Genomic DNA, 21,300 nt, shown 5'->3' with positions numbered 1-21,300 from the left:
GTGCCTTAGAGCTGTTTCCTCTGTAAAGGAGCGATTGTCCAGTTTTTCGAGCGTGGTCACGAGCACTTTTCTTGGCACTTTGTAACTGGGAAAGTCACAAAGGAGGTGCGCAAACGTCTCCTCGCAGCCGCAGGTGTCACAAGTAGGGCTGTCGGCCATTGCAATGCGGAATAAATAGGAGTTTTCTAATGCTACGCCGAGCTACAGGCGGCACAGAAGTGTTGCTTCCGCTCGTGGTAACCCTGGTGGTAGACGGAGTTGCAGATGTGGATCCAATCTTTGGAGACGTGCGCTCGTGAATTCACTGGTGTTCCTCAGACTCTGCGTAAGCTCGCGGGCGATGGAGCGAAGACTTGTGGCTGCGTCTGTTCGTGACAGTGGTAGTGGTACAATGTGGGCACCATCGTGGGCCGATCGGGTGGCGTCATCCACACTGTGATTTCCCGAAATTCCGCAGTGACACGGTATCCACTAGTAGATGATGTTGGGCCGCTTGTCGATTGCGTGATGGTGGAGTAGCCGGATGTCTGCGACTAGATGCACATTTGGTCCGTGGTTTAAAGGGACATCACACACTGGAGAGCTGCCTTCGAGTCACATAAGATGGACCATGAATGTGATGATTTGTGACCAATAAAGTCCAAAGCAGTACGGATAGCTGCAAGTTCCGCAGCCATCGATGATGTAATGTGAGACGTCTTGAACTTGAGGGTGACAGACTCTGCGGGAATTACCACTGCTCCAGCAGAACATTTACAGCAGACAGAACCGTCCGCGTAAGCGTGGATGCGTTCTTTGTGCTTGTTATGTAGGAATGAAAGCACTGTTTGTTTGAGGGCGAAGGATGACATCTCCGTTTTCTTGTTGATACCGGGGATAACAAGAAGAGCCTGGAGTGGATGGAGGCACCACAGATGTAGGGGTGGTCGTGCTGCAGGCGTGAAGTGTGACGGTAAAGTTCCATGGTTGGCAGCAATAATCCTGCTAAATGGTGAACGAGGTCGAGCGGCAGAAAGGCAGGCGAGATGATGCGATGGAATTCTGGCGAACTGCCTGATATGCATCCTTAAAACGTGGACTTGAAGATACGTATTGATGGGGTGGTCATGCGCGATGGCTGCTGTTGCTGCTGTGGATGCACATCTGGGAAGACCAAGGCCAATACGCAGAGCCTGAGCTTGTACAGACTGGAGGGAATGGAGGTTGGTCTTGCCGGTCTCACCCAGTACATGTAAGCTATAGCGCAGAAGACCGAGGAACAGTGCGTTATAGAGTTAGAGCATCGCACCCACAGACGCACTCCATGATTTTCCCGCAGGAAATCTGAGCACGCGGGTTATCATGACTAGTTTTCTATTTAGGTAGGAGATATGAGGATTCCAGGGGAGGTCTCGATCTATTATTACTCCTAGAAAGCGGTGCGTCTTCTCGTAGGCAATCGGCTGTCCATTAATTCTGACAACGTATGGTTCCATTGCTTTGCGCGTGAAAGTGACCATAGGGCACTTCTCGGAGGACTCCTGCAGTCCTCGCGCTCGAAGATAACATGATGTTAGTGGGGCCGCTTTTTGAAGTCTGGCGCGTACCTAGGGAGGCGTCGCTCCCGATGACCAAATGCATATATCGTCTGCATAGATCGATACATGGACGGATTGCGGAAGGGTATGAACCAGGTCATTGAGCAAGAGGTTAAATAGGGTGGGGTTCAAGACTCCGCCTTGTGGTACACCATGGTACGTGCAGTGTTGTGATGACGCACCATCATCTGTTTGCACAGAGAATGACCTGTCCTTCAAGAAGCTGAATATCCATCAAAAAACAAGGCCGCCTAGGCCGACATCGCCCAAAACGTCCAGGATGGCTCGATGGGTTACGCTGTCATAAGCGCCTTTAACATCTAGAAATATCGCCGTTGACAGCCTCCTTTAAGCTTTTTTCGGGCTGTACAGACAAGATCTATGACGTTGTCAACAGAGGAGCGTCCGCGTCGAAAGCCTGCCATAGTGTCAGGGTATAACTTGTAGTGTTCTAGATACCACTCTAGACGCGTCAGCACCATCCTCTCCATCACCTTTCCTAGACAACTGGCCAGAGCAATGGGATGATAAGACGCCAAGTCTAGGGGTGATTTACATGGTTTGAGCAGAGGCACAAGGCGGCTGGACTTCCATGCAGCAGAAACCACTCCTTCAGGCCATGAATTATTGTACACGTCTAGAAGAGCATGCCGGGCTGTTTCACCGAGGTTTCCAAGAGCTGCGTATGTCACCCCGTCAGGCCCAGGTGGTGAGGAACGTCTGCACGCTGCCAACGCCGCCTGCAACTCCTCGATGGAAAACAGATTGTCCATACGAGAATCCCGCGAGATTGGAACATCACAGGGATCACGTGTAGCAAACGATGGCGGTAGACCAGCAACCTTGAAACAGAAGTCCTCCACTGCGTCAATCTCTTTGCGATCTTGGTAGAGAGCCAGGCATTTAAAGGAGTGGCGTTGTTACGGTGACGTTCGAAGACCACGCACCGTTCTCCATATATGTGATAGAGGTTTATGCGGATCAAGGGAATCACAGAAGGTTTTTTTTGGGGGGGGGGGGGGGGGGACGACGACGAAGTGTTTCTATCATAGAACGCTTGTACCTTTGTCTCGCTTTGTTTCTTTCCAAACTTTGGGAGCTTCCGCTCCCGTGTTGTGGCAATGGACGAAGAAGCCCTCGAAGACCTTCCTGGAGCCAAGCCATCACGTGCGGTCGCGTCCAGGAAACGTGGAAATGCGTCAAGTGACACGGACAGCGAGGCAACCGAGTTGTACTCGGACAGCGTCGACTCGTCGGGCGACGATTTCACGCTTGTCATGAGCCGAACTACAAAAAGAAGACTACTGCGGAGGTCATCGTCGCCAAGTGTCTCTACCGTGAAGACAACATCACAGCGCTGGCCGCACACTATGCTCTTTATGCCTGTGGACCTAGTGTCAAATCTGCGACTCCTAAACAGGCAAGTCCTTTCTGCGTTTCTTGAGGGAGTCGCGCCAAATGAGATAAAGGACGTGAGAATAAACACACGGAAGAATGTCCTTGCAGTCGATGTTCTACACCGTAGTGCACTGCAAAGCCTGCGGCACGTAACGGAGATCGACAAAGTACAGGTGCGATCCATGATACCTACTGGCTGCAATGGGACTATCGGCGTCATTTATGATGTCGATATTTCTATACCAACCGACGACTTACCAATATTAATAAAGCCAACTACAGAAGGCACTCTTATCACGCACATCACAAGACTTGGCAACACCCGTTGCCTGAAGCTGTGGTTTGATGGAGACAGCCTTCCCTCACATGTCAAAGTTGGCCACGTCCGCCACCCAGTGCGCCCATACATACCGAAGCCCCTGCAATGCTACAAATGCTGCAAGATGGGACACGTAAAAGGTGTCTGTAGGAATAACCTCGTGTGCCCACGGTGCGCCGAATCTCATTCAGCAGATGCCTGCCGCGCAACTGTGTTGAAGTGCCCTAACTGCCATGGTACTCATGAGGCCTCATCCAATGATTGCCCGCGGGTGAGGAACGAGCGAGCAGTACTCAAACGTATGGTACGGGACCATTCGACACACAAAGAGGCTGCCGCTACTCTCAGGCGACGACGACATCGGTCCCGAAGAGCAGCACGAAGAGTTACGTCTACTGAAAGAAATACACCATCTTCCGGCAAAGCGGTTACCGTATCAACGCCGACTTCCACAAAAACAGATACTGCGAAAACGAAAACTGCGGCAGCACGCTCACCTCCTGAAGAGTGGCCTACACTTCCAAGAGCACAACCTGCCTCGGAGTCACACCAAAGTGCGCCGCCCACAATGACCTCACGAACCGCGGATGAGACGACGACTGAGGATCGCCAAGTCATAGTGATGCTGAAGTCACTTATGGACGCCATGCGCATTCTACTGAGCAGCATGAAAACCCCGACGGCACAGAGCGCACTGCAGGTGCTGGACACCTTGAGTCCGGTGCTTGCGGCTCTAGGGTAAAACCATGGCCCGAACGATGCCGACGTTTCAAGAGGAGGTCAAGAATGCATCTGTCTTTCAGTGGAACGCCAGAGGGCTTAAGTCACGCATGTCCGACTTTAGACAGTTTGTTTTTATGCACCAGTTCCCCATTATAGTGATTTGCGAGCCCCACCTGTCAGCTCCCATCAGACTGTCCGGGTATGAGTGCTTTATGTCGTCTACCCACGGAGAGTGCAGCAAGGTTGTTGTGTTTATACGCCGTGACTTGACTTATGTACATCACCCAGTGCCTCCTGACGAAGCAAATCAATACGTTTGCTTAACAGTGAAGAAGAAAAAGCTCACGTTTACAATTCTTGGAGCCTATTTATCTCCAACAAGCCGTCTAGATTGTGAGCGCCTACGGGGAATTTTGACATCTACTTCAGAGCCGTGGGTGCTCACTGGTGACTTTAACGCCCACCATTACCTATGGGGAAGCTCTAAAGTTAACTCTAGGGGCAGAACGTTGGTGTCCTTTGCCTCTGAACGGGAATTTTGCTTGTCAAATGATGGTAGCCCTACTTATCTACGTGGATCAGCGTATGGCAGCTGCTTGGACCTAACCTTCGTGTCACGGTCGCTTTCGAGAAGAGTGCACTGGTTTTCCGATTTAGAAACACGGGGTAGCGACCACATCCCAACCTATTTGAAGATCGAAGGTCTGACTAGTTCCAAGTCTTCCAGAACCGTCCAGTGCACCGATTGGCCTAAATACAAAATAATAATGGAAGACTGTTGTCGTGACGGCACCTCTTATAACCTACAGGGCGCGATAAAGGATGCCATACAAACAACCACGCATCTGCTTTCGAGGAGTTCTTCCCGCACCGATTTCGACATTGAACTATCAAAACTTCGAGCCATTCGCCGTCGTGCGGAGCGTAGATATAGACGCACGAAGTCAAATCATGATTTGAGATTGGCTAGACGAACACAAAAGAAAATACAGCGTCACATGAACAAGCTGGCTTCGCGACAATGGGCATCCTTTTGCGAGTCCCTGGATCCACGAAAACTATTGTCGCTTATATGGAGGACTGTTCGTGGCCTTCGCACAACCTCTGGTCAGCGCCACCCGTTTAAATCATTGGCACTTTATCTACAATGTAGAGAAATTGACGTCGCTGAATCTTTCTGCAGAAAGATTGCTGGCGAGGCAAATTCCGATGGAACGGGTACGGGAACCCTCGACCACCCACCGTTCTCACGCGATCCCCGCATGGAATTCCCTTTTTCTATGGAAGAACTCGAAGCTGCGCTGGCTTTGTGCAGGCGTTCTTCAGCGCCAGGACCTGACGGCATTACATACCGTGCCCTGTGTAACCTAGGAGACCAAGCTCGGAAGGCACTCTTGCTCCTGTACAACGACTCCTGGCAGACGGGTACGGTTCCGCAAGAGTGGAAGTCAACTCGCCTCATTCCACTTCTCAAAGCTGGCAAGTCGCCTTTGGACATTTCCTCATACCGTCCGATTGCACTTGCCAGCTGTGTCGGAAAAACAATGGAACGAATGGTATTAACACGTCTGGAATGGTACTTAGAGTACTATGAAATCTATCCACAAGCTATGGCCGGAATTAGACGGGGCCGTTCGTCTACAGACAGCGTTGTTGACTTGATAACCTTTGTGCAACACCAAAAGGCCTGTAAGCGTCTATCTGCTGCTCTGTTTCTAGACGTTAAAGGAGCTTATGATAATGTCACCCATGAAGCCATCCTTAGCACGTTAGAAGCCGTCGGACTTGGTGGCAAGATGTATATGTGGGTGTCCAGCTACTTACAGAGGAGATCATTCTACATGCACACAGAAAATGGCCCGACGTCCGAGCATTACGGTAGCCGAGGAGTCCCTCAAGGAGGAGTGCTTAGCCCGACTCTCTTCAATCTCACCCTCAGTGGATTAGTTTACAACCTGCCAAGCACCGTACGACTTTCCATCTATGCGGACGACATCTGCATTTGGGCATCAGGTGTGACACGACTTCAGCTTCGTGCTCGGCTTCAGAAGGCAGCCACAAAGACATCTTGCTACCTTCGTCAACAAGGACCTGAACTTTCATGCGGAAAGTGCGCAATGGTGGCATTCACGAGGAAGCCAATGTCTGGTTACGGCGCATCTATTAACGGACAACTTATACCACACAGCAGAAGTCACAGGTTTTTGGGAGTCGTAATTGACAGAGACCTGTCTTGGACTCCGCACGTCAATTACGTGAAAAAGCGGCTGACTACCATCTGCCACCTGTTCAGGTTCCTTGCAGGAAAAAGTTGGGGAGCATCTATACACGCTATGTTACAGTTGTACATGGCGTTGTTCGTTGGATTCCTGCGCTACAGCCTGCCTGCAATATCCAACACCTGCAAGACTAACCTGCGTACGATTCAGAGCATTCAAGCCCAAGCCCTTAAGATATGTCTTGGCTTACCACGCAGTGCATCAACGGCTGAAACCATTGCCCTAGCGCAGGATTACCCGATCACGACGCACATTGCCGTTGAGACAATGCGTATGCATCTCAGGCATTATGCTAGGACCCCTTCCCACCACTTGGCGATCCTCACTGCTGCAAGGCCCTGCTCGACATTTAGCGGTATTGTTAGTGCACATCGTGCGTCGTTTACCTCAGGGTACGCATCTGCGGCCACGCCAGCGTTTCCTCCGTGGTGTTTGAGCCGTCCACAAGTTGAGCTAATGATTCCAGGACTACAGAAGAAGACAGATCTACCGGCCCCTGCTCTAAAACAGCTGAGCTTACTTCTTCTGCATGAAAAGTACAGCAACCACGTGCACATCTATACCGACGGATCGACTACGTCGTGCAGTTCTGGTGGTGCCGTGGTTATACCAACGCGAGGAATGACACTGCGGTTCAAGACATCGCATGTCACGACCTCAACGGCGGCAGAACTAACGGCCCTGCGTCGAGCACTGGAATTCATTGATTCGGAAAGACCCAGAAAATGGGCTGTGTTCTGTGATTCAAAACCGGCATTACAGTGCACGCAGTCAGTTCTCCGACACGGATGCCATGACCAATTGACATACGAAGTCGTGAAACTTCACCATGACGTCCAACAAAAAGGCCACGAAGTCGTTTTTCAGTGGGTACCTGGCCATTGTGGAATCAGTGGCAATGATTCCGCCGATAACGCTGCTCGCACAGCCCACCAAGAAGAGCACAGCGTTCCGATTCCGCTTTCGAGGACTGACGCTGCAAGGCAGCTTCGACACCTGGCACGTAGCCTCACAGTGAGCGAGTGTAACTCGCAAAACTTACGAATGACACGACTACATCGACTAAACCCCTCCCTGCAGCTCCGACCTCCACCCGGACTTCCTCGACGTGAAGCTACGCTTCTCTGTCGCCTTTGGTTAGGAGTGGCCTTCACAAAGGCATACTCTACATTAATTGGAGTGACTGACAGTGCAGCATGCGAGGTCTGTGGCACCGAAGAAAACATCGACCACCTGCTGTGCCACTGTCCAAGATATGCCCTAGAGAGACAAGAACTTGCCAAAGCTTTCCAAAAACTGGACAATCGGCCGCTTTCCGTGCAGAAGCTGCTGGAACACCGCCCCCATCGCCCGTCGGCCCATAAAGCGGTGAAGGCACTTTTGTGTTTCTTAAGGACGACGGGTTTGTGCGACCACTTGTGACTATTAAGGCAATTTTTGTAAAACCACACGCGTCAGCGAACTTGCCGTAATTTCCTTCTTTCCTTCCCTCCTCTCTCTCCCTGTGATCTTTGCTTTCCCCTTTCCCATTCCCCCGGTGTAGGGTAGCCAACCGGACGTCATTCTGGTTAACCTCCCTGCCTTCTTCTTCTCTCTTTCCTCCTCCTCCACAGAAGGTTTTCCATCTTAGAGACTGCAGGGAGTTGATCCGACGCTAGATATTCTTCTTTGTGCGTCTCGCCTCCCTTAGGTCGTAGATGGACTTGGCGCGTCTGTACCGTCGTTCCGCGCGACGGCGTATTGCTCGAAGCCGCTTCAATTCTGATTTGAATTCGGAAAACTTGTGGCGAAAAGCTCTTGTGGCCTCTTGAGCAGCGGCGTTAATTAGCTTTTCGATGTTGCCAGGTAGACAGTCCTGCATCTCTTGGCAATTCTTCTCCATGAGCAACGTGTATTTAGGCCAGTCGATGTGATGAAGAACTGTGGTAGAGTGTGACTTGCGTATGCCGTCGATTTTAACATATGTTGGAACGTGGTCACTACCATGCGTTTCGTTGTCCGTAAACCATTTTACACTGGCACTGAGGCATCTTGAAACAAAAGTTAAGTCCATGCAGCTGCTGTATGTCAATCCCCGCAAAAAAGTGGGACTTCCATCATTAAGGCAGCAGAGCTCGTGGTCCGACGCGAAGGATAGTATGCGTCTTCCTCGACAATCCATCTTTAAGCTTCCCCATAGCGGATGATGCGCATTGAAGTCGCCGGTAATAATATATGGTCCAGGTGTCGCTGTTAAAATTTCACTTAATCTTGCGTTGTCAAATCGACTCGCAGGTGAAATGTAGGCACCTACGAGCGTGAGTGTGCGACGTTCTTACATTTTATAGTCAAACATACGTACTGATTGTCGTCATCAGGTGCCACTGGGTGTCAAACATACGTGAAATCGCATCTGACATAAACGATGACTTTGCTGCGGTCGCTACAGGTGGCAGACATGAAAGCTTCATATCCTGATAGGCGGATGGCGCTCTCAATGTTTGTTTTACATATGACGATTATTGGAAATTTGCTCTTAAAAACAAACGGACGAACATCCGAAATGCGGGATTTAAATGCCTCTGATATTCCATTGGAGGATAGACGCTTCCTTGACCTCTTTAAGGAAGGAGTGTAGAGGAACAGCCATGGTGTTTCTCAAGACCCCACAGTACCGGATTCAGGGCATCCCGTATTAGAAGTGCACCTCGAGCCGCCGGCATTTGTATGGCGGTCAGTAGTACTCGTAGCGTGCTCATAAGGGCCCTTATCATGGTGACAACTTGTTTGTCGTCATCTTGGTTGCTGTCAGAAGGTGAAGCATCATTCGGCGAGTGTGCTACATCTTGTCGCACCGCAGCGCAGCCCGAAAGCTTTTCTCATTAGATGCCTTCTTCGCTATTTGCCCTCGGCATGCATGAAAAGTTTTCGGCGCAGCCCGAAAACTTCTCATGCATGCCGAGGGCAAATAGCGAGGAAGGCGTCTAATGCGAAATTATTTTCTTGGGCGCCATAATGTAAAACTATTCCAAACTTTTCTATTCCAATTCTGCGGTCAGTAGTCCGGGATTGGTCAAAATTAAACATTTTAGACCACCCCACTTCACCTGTCTGTCGCGCGACATCACAACGACCGCGATAGCTCCTTATCGGATATGACATGTACACACTGATTATGCATGATTTGACCGAGCAAAAGAAAACTAGTTAGTTCTGATTCGACGCCTTTTCGCCATTAGCCATCGGCTATTGGTAAAACGTTTTGGGGCATCACCCACTTCACCTGCCTGTCACGCGATGTCACAAAACGACAAAAACTTACCGCGTCAAAGTGACGTGTACGCGTTAAAGATGCATTAATATGCCGAAAAAAACTGAATTTTCTTCTGAATAGCCGCAGGCTGCCCCGTTCCGAATGGAATAAAAGATGGCTGCCGCTGATCACTCAGGCACTGGCTACTCGCACCTGCCGGAGAGCATGGTTTTATTTGCGTATAATAAAGCTTTCTGTGTGGCTGTGCAACGTTTTCGAGCACTTTCGGCACGTTTGCGGCTTCGTTCTACCAACTCTTGTTTGCTGATGATCCGTTTTAGCGTCATTCTTAAGCTTCCGTTGCATGCCGACGCGATTTTCGACCAGGCACCGGGGGATAGGTAAGGGAAGCGGACCAATCCCAGACGCCGGCAACACTCTCTTTATCAGGTTATCAATTTTCAGTGCACTGGCTCGGCCCCACCGAATCTCTCTCCACATTAGTGTACTTCTCGCCTCTTGTCAGCCAATTATATAAGACAAGCCGGTCAGTGTAGGCAATGCTAGTCGTATTACAAGCAAACAAAAGCGACCGCCTATAAACGAGGAGAGCGTTTGATTGGTCTGTTCAGACAACTCTGCGGTCACCGGCCGATGCTTGCGTGAATGGTTGCGCAAATTTGACGTCGGGAGATGGGAATAAAAACATATTGAAATAGTTTGAGATTATAGGGCGCCTCTTGTTTGGTCTAATCCCGCATAATCAATGTGTATACGTCATATCACGTGGGGTGTTCTTGCGATTTTCGGGACGTCGTGTGAAAGAGAAGCGAAGTGGGAGCGACCTAATATTTTTGACCAATCGGGGAGGGTTGATTACAGAACTGTAATAGAAACACTCTTAAATATCTTTACGTTAGCACTCTTGTTTTCCCAATCTGCGGATCGCACGCTAAGGAATCTTTTACATGTCCCATAAGCCTATTTTCGTAATGATATTTTCCTTCGTACCATAGAACGTAATAAATACAGCTCACATTGCTTTTCCACTTTGGCGCAGTAAATTGAAAATTTGCGAAAATGGTCACTGCACATTTGACCATTGGTGCTTTTACATGAATGAATGAATCAATCAATCAATCAATTATGTCATTAATTATTGCCTTCTCAAAAAGTTAAAATAATAATAATATAATATTTGGGGTTTTACGTGCCAAAACCACTTTCTGATTATGAGGCACGCCGTAGTGGAGGACTCCGGAAATTTTGACCACCTGGGGTTCTTTAACGTGCACCTAAATCTAAGCACACGGGTGTTTTCGCATTTCGCCCCCATCGAAATGCGGCCGCCGTGGCCGGGATTCGATCCCGCGACCTCGTGCTCAGCAGCCCAACACCATAGCCACTGAGCAACCACGGCGGGTAAAAAAAAAAAAAAAAAAAAAAAAGTTAAAATCAAACAACAAGATCATAACAGATAATTTCTGATAAGCGAGATAGTAATAAAGCGAAGCAGTAAATGCTTATGCGGAATTATACCGTGCACAGCGACCAAGTCACAAGAGCCAAGGCAGGTGCGGAAAACAGATGTCGGAAAAGAGACGGCGGAGGTGGCTCTTGTTGGCTCATGGCTGCGGACAGCCGGAGCAAGCGGCGAGCAGAACCAAGCTCCAGAGAGACTCGAAGTCGCAGAGGCCAACAGCAAGCTCCACCATTTGCGAGGTAGCTGTTATACCACGGCGCTTTGTTCAGCAGGGCCGCGCGCTGAAGACGATGACGCTGGATATTATGATTAATATACTATACAGCTAAAGAATATAAAGGGCGAAAACAATGCCCCTAAGGTTAGCAAAAGCCCCAGCATCTCGGCGAAATAACAACACGTCAGAAATAAGAGAAATAATGATAACTACACCTAGATAAGCGTGTAATGGTATGTGTGCGATCACCAAAACAAAATTGCAGTGAGCTGGCCCAGCGATAAAGGGCGTACACCGGAGATTGCGAAAGCCGCTGCTTCGCGCATCGGCCCTGTTGATGTTGGTGCAGTTTTTTCACTTCAATTCACCATTATTCCCTCCACTTTGTTTTCAACTCTTTCGTTGACATGTATAGGCAGGCTTTCGTTGTCCTCCACTAACTTTTCATTTCGCCGAGCTCTCAGCCGCAGCAGCTCGCTGGCATCCTCGTCCACGGCTCCTGCAGCGCCGAAAGGCGCCAAGAAGTCGTTTATTCTCGGCGCCTGCTGCTGTTGTTGGGGGTCCCTTCGCGCAGCTTGGGCGTGCGGCCGCAACCGACGGCCGGGCTTCGAGAACCTCTATTTACCTATCGACTTTGCCTGCTCGGGTTCCTATATTACCGCCCTAAGGGGGGCGAGTTCGCGTCTCGCGCTTGTTGTCGTCGGCCCCGGGCTTTTGAGATTCTTTGTTTTTACTTCCGGCTCAGCGCCTCGCGTCGTCGACTCATTCTTCTCTTCTCCAAGTTCTCTTCAGCCTGAGACGGGCTTCTTAACCGAGCTGCTCGTTTTTCCTGTTTTGTCTCCGCAGTTCGCCTTCTTTTTTTCACCCTTGTCTTGCTTGGCGAGCTGTGGGAACGGATGTCTTTGATGGCGTGGCAAACAAAAGCTCGACGGGACGCAGGGCCTTGCATCGGGGATAAGACGTCGTCCGCGTCGTGCGTTTGACGCGAGCCGCATTGAGGTCGCCGTCGGATGACGGCATTCCCGCATTGCCCGCGCTTTGCTCTGCTCTGCTCTGACGCCGCCGCGACGCTGTGGGCGCCGAAATCTCGGGGGACGTGCGCGTCAAGGCGTGGTCTACCCTCCTGCGGTCTTCGCGCTTTCTCGCCTTCTTAATTCTGTCGCCTTCGTGTCTATTTTTGATTCTTCCTTGTTTGCCTCGCGTCTCGCTAAACATAAGCTGCTTATGCTTCAGATGGTGTCGCAAATGTATACGTTCACGCCACATGAGCGTATTGCTCGTGGCCTGAATGCTTGCGCTTTGCTCGTAAATCTCGTGTTCCTCTTAGATACCAAATTCGCAAAGTTTTTTGTTTGTAAGTGCTGTTTACCATTGGCCAGCCGCCTTCGCTAATAATATGTTCAGCATCAGGATCGGCTGGAATGGTAAACCTAGCTGCCGAGCAATTACGCCGCCGCCTTCGCTTATAACCTCGCACTACATGCTTCACAAGGTGCACATAGTCAATTATGGTGCCATGTATTATATATATAAATATATATATATATATATATATATATATATATATATATATATATATATATATATATATATATATATATATATATATATATATATATATATATATATATATATATATATATACATGCATATGTCTGCGTGCATGCGCGCGTCCGTAGTAGGTGTGTATCAGCATGAGAGCTGCAGAAACTGGGTGATCCGAGACCCAGTGCTCTTTTCGGGCTTGGTATTTTCTTTGCTGAACCTTTTTCTACGAATAGCTGATTGCCGCACGCACCAACGAGTGTTCAGGAAACCGTGCAACCACATCCTCGAGCGAGGACGTCGGCCTTCCTTCGAGGCTCCTAATTCTCTCCGCGCGTAACTGCGGGTGTCCGGAACGAGCGAAGCACCCGCTGCACCTACGTCACAGTGGCACGTGCGCTCCTTCGTTTTTCAATTATGCAAATGGCTACGCACCCCAACCTATCTCCACCATCCTCCCTGTCATGCTTTACCTCACACAGAAAAAATAAAGAAATAGAAACATTAGCGTACACCACCACGCCCAAGGATTCTTTTGTTGTGGGAAAGCTATAATTTACCGGCTGTCTTACTTTCGTGCCTAAGCAGGCCTACATGTACGTTTATTTTTGTACAAGATTTCACTCGAGCCTTTAGCTCATGCATGTTTGCTTAGCAGATTTGTTCTCTAATGCCTCGTGCCTAAACTTGCGCTTATTTGTCGTTTTCTAGTTGACCGTGCCAGTGTCAGCTATTCCTTTTAGCTTTCTGTAGCCTTCTTTGCAGTGCAGCTCTAATGTACGCTGTTAATAATTCATGGCCATCGAGCACGGCGATCTGCCAGCGAACGTTAGCAACTGCTGCGCATTATATCGTTCTAGAATTTTTTTTTTTTGCTCTGGGCCCCAATTTCGCATTCGTGACGAAGATTCATTTCCTACAGTTCCCATTTCTTTCTTTTTCCTTCTCGGCCAAAAGCGGATGTTTGCCTTTCATGTTTGCTGCACGAGCATAGGTTTGCACAATGGCTGTCGCAGATTTCGAGCCTAGTGTTGTGCTATCCCCAGAACCTCGCCAAGAACGTTCGTTTTGCTCGAGCCCTTTGAGGAATTTACACCTCCGCCGTGGGTGTTGACACTCCTATCGCCCGAGATCGCGCTTGATTTGAAAGAGTTTTCGGAGCACAGCTTCTGCGATTTTGCTGAGATTTCTTTCACAAAAGCGGAAATCTCGAGTACAAACTCAAACAATACGACGCAGATCCTTTGTAGAGCTCAGCAGTCATCGTGATCTAAAGTGTGGCTCCGCATCGACGTATATATTTGCATTGTGGTTGTAAGATTTATGTGTAAAACTTTAACGCTTTGCATTATTCAAGTCATGCTCTCTACGACGTCATGATTTCCTGTGCTAACTATAGTCGCCAGCGATAAACAATACCTTAGAAACTCAAATCTTCCCAGGCAAAGCAAGGAACAGATTTCCTAACGACAATGTCAAGTAACGGGATGAAAGACCATCTGTCGCCAAGGTAGAGCTCTCATGTTGCGATATCAATAGGCATTTTTCTTTTCTGCTACGTTCCGTTGGTTTGAAGGAGGTTTCGTCAAGAAGACAGCCTTCAAAACCGGGACGTGCGCGCGACAGTGCACACGCGAATAAGGTTGTTTTTCGACGAGAACGTCTTTTGACGAGTTTCCGCACCGTGAATCGCGTATAGCGGGGCAGCGCAGGCACAAAGGAGTTCCGAGTCCCGGATGCCGGTGACATCGGCCTCCCTTTTCAAATCAGCTCCAGGGCGCTGCGCTTCCTATAAGAAAAGCGTGCCTTTTGCTGAACGGGAAAGGAAAATTTTAAATAATGTTATGTAAGAGCGAATTTGTTCCGTTTCGTTTATATTCCTTGGGCTTTACATTTCACAATGCCGGCATTCGGTTTTGGCTCCCACACGGTTTCCCCAGCGAAATGGCCGTCGCATCGAGTTGGTTGGCGGGTCAAAGCCGCCCTTCCACGAATGAGAGCACAGATGAGATTCGACCCTCCGCCCTTATTTTACCTTTACGCGTATTTTTTACCCTGCTTTTTCTGTTTGCAGATTTAGTGCTTTCAGATAACTTTTTTTATGTATGTGATAGCAGAAGCTCTGCCACAGCTCAAATAAATAACCGAACTATCCGTTGAGCTGCTTGCGAGATTACCGATTCAGAGGAACATTAGGTTTCGTGTCAGAGATATTTCTTCTTGCCTTCACCTCCTGGTTACACACAGCGCAATATAACGCGAGAACAAATTATTTCTTGTGTTCCGTGAATGGGCAAGCGTGCACCATTGACAAGCTGTCTAAATTGTGGCCATCGACTAATTAATCCGCATCAGTGTTTAAGCAGTGGTGAAGCATGCCAGTTTGGCAGCCTGCAGCATCTCACGACTATGCTGGCTGCCGCGACCGACCCCGTTAGCCAAGGATGTAACGAGCAATGCTTACACCAATCATGAACTAGTCTAATGCGAACGAAGTTTACTTTAGATATTTCCCATGCATTCACTCTTCAAATGCCACTTTATTCTATCATCTCTTGACGTTGCCCAGGTTTTTAATTTTTGCTTTGCGAATGAACCAAATGCAGTAAATGAAATCGTCAAGTTTGCGTGGCCTCTCACTAGTCTTCGATTTTGGTTTAAAAGCGGGTGTACTCTTTATTTATTTTTTCATTATAGCATAGCCTATAGTGCTACCCATTATAATGTAAGCTGTCTAACATTGTGCTGCCTAAATTCACCTGATTTTAAGAAACCTTCCGTTTGTTAGTATTTCGTAGGACTAGCCGGTCACCGGTTTTTAAAACCTAATGCTCACAAAAGGTCACTGTCTAAAATTTTGCATGGAATGGAGGAGCGCCTTCCTGCTCTTCAAAAAAGACACACTTCTTCTGAATCGGACAACGTTCTAACTGCTAAAGAATAAAAAGAAGTAACAGTGACACAGAACAAAACCTGTTCCAGACCTCAAGGTATACGGCTTTGACGTGCTTTTCAAGCTAGGACCGCATTGTTGGTCCAAGATATTTCGAAGTTTATCATATTTTCCAACCTCCACAAAATGCAGTGCATTAGTTTAAGAAACTCTGGATGAACATTATATGCTTTAGTACTAGCAACGAGCTTCCAACAAGTAAAAATTTTATTGCCTTAGTAAATATATATTACCACTAATTTGAGTAACTCCTTAAACTATCACGCGTTTACTTCCCAAACAATCTGAACAGCTTAAACATTCGCAGTCCTACCGACAGCTAATAGCGATAGGATGATATCACCCCAATAAAGAAGAAAGCAGCATGATAAGTGCCGCTGAAGAGCAGCGCAATGAATCAGGGTCAGCCACCTCCTCAACAGCATGGTTCTTGTGGCATGCTCACCCCTTTAAAGCTTTGAAAGCTCAAAGCTTCGAAAGAGTGATGTCTCTGGCATAATATATATACTACAATATCTATAGGATGGGTTGAAAAAAGAAACCTGCCAGACATATACGTTATATGGCCTCTTTCGTCATAGTGGATTTTGTGCCGTCAATATATGACGCTCTCAAATTTTCATAGTTGCGCCATATGTATCTACTTTCACCGCAGCAACTTTTTCACAAGCGTTAGCAGCTATGTTTATGTTTCGTGGTGGTAGAAAAGGAACACTCACAAAGAGTTCGCGGACCGAAATCGACCCGGTGCCCTTCACAAGGTGCGTGCAGGGTTTTCTTCTTCATGCACCAGCTGAAAGGCGTCCGGTGCAATTGCGTGCGCACAGCCAAGACACGGGGTGCAGAGCGGGCTACTATTTCTGCATGCGACTTGCTACCATATTGACCAAATATTTCGTAAATGATCACCTATACAGCTCGAAGCACGCCATGTATTGAGAGTCACCTGTTTTCCCATCTGCTGCTTTGTTCTTTTCTGTGGGTTGACGTGGCCAAGTCGTTACAGTGACTCTTACAACATATACAAACGCGTGGTCATACATGTATCTATGTATAAGGACAGCGATGTGCGTGCGTTGGTTTAGGTCCATAGTGTAAAATTTCTGCAGCGCGAAGCACTGAAGTGCGAAAAAAAAATCGACAAAAACGTGTTGTCCTCTTGCAATCCTTTTCCTTCGTCTGTTTTTTGTCTTTCTTTCCCCACTTCAGTGCTTCGTACAGCAGAAATTTTACACCATGGTATATGTATGTATGTATGTATGTATGTATGTATGTATGTATGTATGTATGTATGTATGTATGTATGTATGTATGTATGTATGTATGTATGTATGTATGTATGTATGTATGTATGTATGTATGTATGTATGTGCGCGTGCGTGCGTGTGTGTGTGTGTGCGTGTGTATGTGTGTGTGTGTGTGCGTGTGTATGTGTGTGTGTGTGTTCTGTGTGTGTGTGAGGGGAAGTGACCTTACTACTTCAGAATGGTAGCGACTTTACCGTTTGTAGACTTCTCCTGTGCCCGCTTACCGTGTTCTTCGCCATCTCCCATTATACCCGAGACTCTTGCAGAGCCCGAAAGTAAATCTCTGCTGCGTTGCTCTGTTTACAACGCCCCTGGCGCTGCTGTGACCAGTGTCTCGCGAAGAAACAAGAGCACCAGACTCAGGTCACGGCTAGACGATTTCGAGGCACGACACTCGGCTTTCTTTCTGCTCTTCTTTCCTTCCGGCAGATAGCTTCGCGGAATAAAAATAACATAAGAGGGACCGGGTTGAGTCACCTCACTGGGGGAAGAACTTAGGGTGTTGTTCATGCTGTTTCATACCGTTTTGAATCCTTTACGCCTATGTTGAGCTTGCCATGGAACAACCTCGAGATTTATATTATACGAACAGCAGCGTTATAGCAATTTGCTCTCGGAAATTTTGACAAATGGAAAATCAGCTAAAGCTCGCCTGGTGGTCCGTGGGGTTAATAAGATGAAAGCATTTCGCTCAATGCTTACGTGAGCGTCGTACCTGCTCATTGTCAAGAGCTGACGAGTGAGAATTTTCTAATGTGACCATTGTATTTTTCGCCTGTCGAAATCTTGTCGTCGCGTGTTTCGCTCAGAAGGAGTCACTTGTACAGGTTACTTCCATGCAGCTTTTTCCTCTTCACATCGGAATGGCCAGCAATGCTACGTGTGATGACTGTGGCCGCAAGGAAATCCTTGAATAAGTTTTGCGTAACTGTCTTAGCTACAAAGTACAGAGGTAATCACTCGCAACTGTGCTAGCTCGCATTGACCAAATGCCATTATCCGAGCAAACCATTTTGGAATGCTGACTTCATAAGCCATTGTAGCTCGGCGGAGTCATTGCTACAATTGTTAAGGACAACAGGCCTGCACAAGCGGCTGTTGGTGTTCGTATAGCCAAAAGTGCTACTGTGCTGGGATAGCGTGTGGTGAAAGTGGCCTGCTGTGATCATGCGCCTGTGCTCTCTGTCTGTCTATATCTATCTGTGTAGGGTAACAAACCGGGTTTTCGCTCCTGGTTAACCTCCCTGCTATTCCCCTTTCTCCTGTCTCTCTTTACATGTACAGTTCAAGAAATACTATGGAATCCGCTGTAGAAAATATATTGCTTTCGAATATTGAAATGTTCAAATATGTTGCCTTTTCAACACCAACTGTTATGGGTCTCACTCATCCAGTTGTCCGTCGCAAGAATACCGAATTGTTTTGTAACAATTCCATAAAAACTAAGTTCGCAGTGTCCTCCGAGAACTTGAACACCAGAACCAAGGATTGCCAGCTGAACATACTACCTCACCGTGACTTCGTCAATGCTATAGCAAAGAATACCTCGCCTGGAAAATAGTATACATGGCATCTTGAGCGCTCGCTAGAAAGATTGGCTGACGGCAGCTTCGGCAGCTTATTAATAACCTGGCATCTACAGGTGAAATTATTTAAATGAAGTCAGTGGTGAGAAGGAAAAAGCAGTATGGAAAGCAGAAGGAAAAATAAAGTTGTGTCTCTGCATGACTCCACAAACGAAGACGACTCGCAGTGGAGTCACTGAATAAAGCTTTTTTTTTTTTATGGGGATTGCCCACCGCATGTTTTTCCGAATGCTTACTTCAATAGATGCTGCATGAAATAGTGGAAAACCTACTGCGCAAGATATTGCACCAGCAGTTGTGTTACTGATTCGCATTTTGAATGAAACTGCAATTTTTGATTTCTATTACATGACCACACAAAGCGTTTGTTGTCAATTATGTTCCCTTTACTTGAGCCCAAATTCTAGGCTAATCATTCGCGAGCTGTATCGCCTTCGCAATATACAGATAAGTTCCTTAATAAAATTTGTAATGGCTTAATTGAAAGCTCGACTAGCCCGCTACTCGGGAAGAATGCGATGACACCTGCAGCACACATAGCATTCACACAAATTACAACTTCGGTCATGTATTCAGCGCGTAATACACCTACGGACGTTATTCCTGTAGGGAAAATGTATACGCACGAGCGCACTGAAGCCAGCTAAACCAAATTCTGTGATTAATTATTTCGTAAATATGTTTGTGTAAAATTATGCTAAGTAACAACCTGACAGGTTCACAAACGAGCGGTTCTTACGTACGAGTAACCTTGTTAATTCGGACTCTGACTGGCTGACGACTGTTTCAGTCTCACGAATGACGCGCGGCTTTGAGTAGCGACAACATGATGCATACATATTCTTCACAGTACCACGTCGCCTGACAACGGCTCCTAAAATTTTGCGGCGCGCGTTGTCTGTGCTTTTTCACTAATCGAAGTGTATTCCATGTGGTCAATGGGCTCACGTGATTACCCCTTGATAGCTCATAACACGAGCGCCTAAAACGTTAATGTCTCTTCCTCGACGGCTGAGACGGTAGAGTCAGAAGCTCTCGGCGTACGCCTGTTGCCCTCGTTAACCCGTGCGACGCTCTCCGCCTCGCCTGAACGCCTTTTCCTCCGCCAGGCATCGCCGTCGTCCGCGCGTACCACGATCTCCTGCGCCGTCTTCTCTTTTCTATCTCGCGGGTCTTCGGGGGCGTTTAATTAGCCCGAAAGCCGAGGGATCGGCCAACCATGACACCCAGCAGGCTCGTTAACGTGTGCAGTGCGCGAGTTTCCAATGCTCGCAGGAGGACCGGAATTCCGACAAATTAGGTCGTCGCCGCGTCTGCCCATTTGTCGTCGCCCACACCTTCTCGCGGGCCTGTTTCATTTAATTCTTCACGGTGTTTCTTCGCGTTCTACTTGATCTTTATTCGCTTTTCTGTTTCCTTTTTTGATGAAGCGCTTCTTTTATCCCGTCTCTGATTCACTCTGCTATTTGCTCGAATTTCGGTCAGCGATAAGAAAGAAGTGCTTGCCCGTTTACTTAAAAGCATGGCCCAACGTCTTCTCAGCCGCGTCAGTTCTGTCGCTATGTCAACAGCCTGCAGCTATAAGAATAGACACGGCACACCATGGCTATGCCCCCATACAGTCGAGAATATATACATATATACTGCGGCTAAGTAGACGCGACAACCCTATACTACGACGTTATAGCTAGTGACAGGGTAGTTACAGAATGTTAAAGTTGTTTGTTGGTAGAAAAAGTTGTCACCATTTGCAATATAGGTTAATCGATCAATCAATTTTACTATCTCTTGTTAGGATTGAATTTTACAGGTTAAGAATAGGAACACACTGCTATGTGAAGCCTGGCCTGACCTCCCCTGCTATCAATGTCAGAAGTGTGACCTAAATGTAACCTTTCTTAGAAGTACATGACACGCAGTTCTTCAGGTTCCATTTTATTCAAGGCGCTAATTAAAGCCCCACGTTTATTTTTTCTTTGCAGCCGCAAGAAATCATCAGACCTTCTACAGCGCATCGAAAGCTTCTGACAAGAAAGGTAAAACAAACTCCTACTAACACTGTATTATACAGAATAACATTCTCAACCGCATTGGCAGTTCTGGATATGTAATTGGCTACGGAAAAAATGAATTTATTCACTACAAAAGCCACCAACGTCGGTCGAACATGCTGAAATAACGTGGGAGAAACCAATTTGTTCTATCCTATCTCTCTGCGCATAACACTTTCGTGCAACCTACATGCTCAAGAACGAGTATAGTACGCAGACGATTTATTATTAGCTGCATTGTACGGCCAACTGCCCAGTTCCAAAAATAGAAAATCTAAACCGCATCTGATCTGAAAGCGATGTATCACTTTGGCGAAATCCGGGAGGAGGTCGGATTTGCGGCGAATGGTTTTTTTCACGCATTAAATGCCCCTTTCATTAGGAAAAGGAGGAAGTCAAGGAGGAGGAGAGGAAGAGAAGGAAAGATAGAAAAGTTTCGCATTACTTAGATTGGCTGGTTACCCAACAGGTTTTCCATCAGGTGTTTTTCGTTGTGCTAAGGAGAGTGTGCCTGACAGATGGTGAAGATGCATCTGTCCTATAGATTGGAACAGCAACGCAGAATGTGAACACTAATCGGAATGGTGAGTAGTGCTGCATGCCTTGCCTGCAGCTGTGAAGAGAACATCG

General features: G+C 47.7%; 1 protein-coding gene across 4 annotated transcripts in view; it reads left to right on the top strand.

Annotated features, from left to right (window-relative positions):
- LOC135916635 (plexin-B-like) overlaps window positions 1-21,300 on the top strand; it is a 479,058-nt gene that overhangs the window by 243,434 nt on the left and 214,324 nt on the right. For all 4 annotated transcript variants that reach the window (XM_065450048.1, XM_065450049.1, XM_070539222.1 and 1 more), the window contains one exon: window positions 20,602-20,655. The gene's annotated coding sequence lies outside the window, so the exon portion shown is untranslated. The remainder of the gene's footprint in view (window positions 1-20,601; window positions 20,656-21,300) is intronic.

This window comes from Dermacentor albipictus, chromosome 5, assembly GCF_038994185.2.
Source record: "Dermacentor albipictus isolate Rhodes 1998 colony chromosome 5, USDA_Dalb.pri_finalv2, whole genome shotgun sequence".
Lineage (NCBI taxonomy): Eukaryota > Metazoa > Arthropoda > Arachnida > Ixodida > Ixodidae > Dermacentor > Dermacentor albipictus.
This window is presented reverse-complemented; position numbering and strand designations above follow the sequence as displayed.